Genomic DNA, 1,415 nt, shown 5'->3' on the forward strand with positions numbered 1-1,415 from the left:
AGAATAAACAAGGCCGATAGCCATTAGTCGCGTGCTCTCGTGTAATGAATGAATGCGTGAATGTAGGATTGACATGAAATTCTTAAAGATAAACTAAAATGACTGAAAAATGGGATGAAATGGCTTAAATAAATAAAAAGTAAATGACTTAGAATGACTTTAATGAACTTAAGGATGAATTGAATGACCTTAAAATGACTTGAATGCTTAAAGAATGATCTGGAGAATGAATTTAATTGCTTTGAGGCTGACTGGTTGTAAAGTAGGTGATCATTTTACATTAAATTAATATAGAAAAGAGATCCCCCACTTCATATCACAAAGTTACAAACATAAGTACTGCATGTAGTTGGAAAAGATACTACACTTTGATCTTGGCCAAAAGGCCAAGAAAAGCTCAAAAAGCTAAGAACAGCATCTATTAACAACATACCTTTGATCTTAACCAAAAAGGCCAAGCACAAAAGTGTTACGGAAAGACCGACAGCCCAACCGACCGACAGACCGACCGACTGACCGACGGACCGACGGACCGACGGAGTGACTTCTATAGTCGCTTGCACGCGACTAAAAATATAATAAATGGGTAAAATTTACAAATAGCGCTGGAAATTAATTTAATAGTCTAATTTTTTTAAACTACGGATTGGTATAGAATTTATTTAATATTAATTATACTACGAGTCCATTAATTCTAGTCTATGTAAACAAGAACGGGAAACAAATTTAATTTTTATAATGGGACTGAACATATATTTACAAAATAATTATAGCTTTGAAATGAAGACATATTAAATAATAAGAATTAAAATTAAAAAAAAAAAAGATTAATGGAAAACTAGGAGATTAAGCGATTCAGACCATCAAATAGTATTCTGTCAGATTTTATGCCTGATATTAAATCCTTCCTGTTTTGCGTTACTAGCCGAACTTATAATGAATTAATAAATTAATTCATTTATCTGCTAAGGTTAACATAGCCCCTTCTCTCAATGTTAAGATTTTTTTGTTTTCTTTAACACAATGGGAAATATAATAAAAATAACATTGAATAAATATTTCAAAAATAAGTAATTAGAAAGCGATTCTAAACATGGGGATGAGGATTGGTTAACTATCCTGTACTTTAACTTACAATTTGATAAATTAACACAGTGATAAATTTGGGAAACTGAAACATTTGCGGAAACTTATATTACGTAGAAAAGTTAAATATCAGGAATTAAATCTGACAGAACACCGTCGGCTGCTGAGTTCCAGCCGCTCATACTTTTGAGCTTGCCAAGATTAACTGATTTTTTTTTTCTTTATTTTTAAATCTGTACCCCTTTTCTAAATAAAAGTAACAACAAATAAGAACAAAAAACCCGGATGCGATTACAAAAAATAAAAGTCATCAGTTTGCCTTGAAATAA

At 31.2% G+C, this 1,415-nt stretch overlaps 1 pseudogene; it reads right to left on the reverse strand.

Annotated features, from left to right (window-relative positions):
- Positions 1–249: 249 nt before the first annotated feature.
- Positions 250–398, reverse strand: LOC145268527 (U2 spliceosomal RNA; annotated as a pseudogene).
- Between the last annotated feature and the right edge of the window lie 1,017 nt (positions 399–1,415).

This window comes from Euprymna scolopes, chromosome 43 (genome assembly GCF_053919585.1).
Source record: "Euprymna scolopes isolate OS-2025 chromosome 43, ASM5391958v1, whole genome shotgun sequence".
Classification (NCBI taxonomy): Eukaryota; Metazoa; Mollusca; class Cephalopoda; order Sepiida; family Sepiolidae; genus Euprymna; species Euprymna scolopes.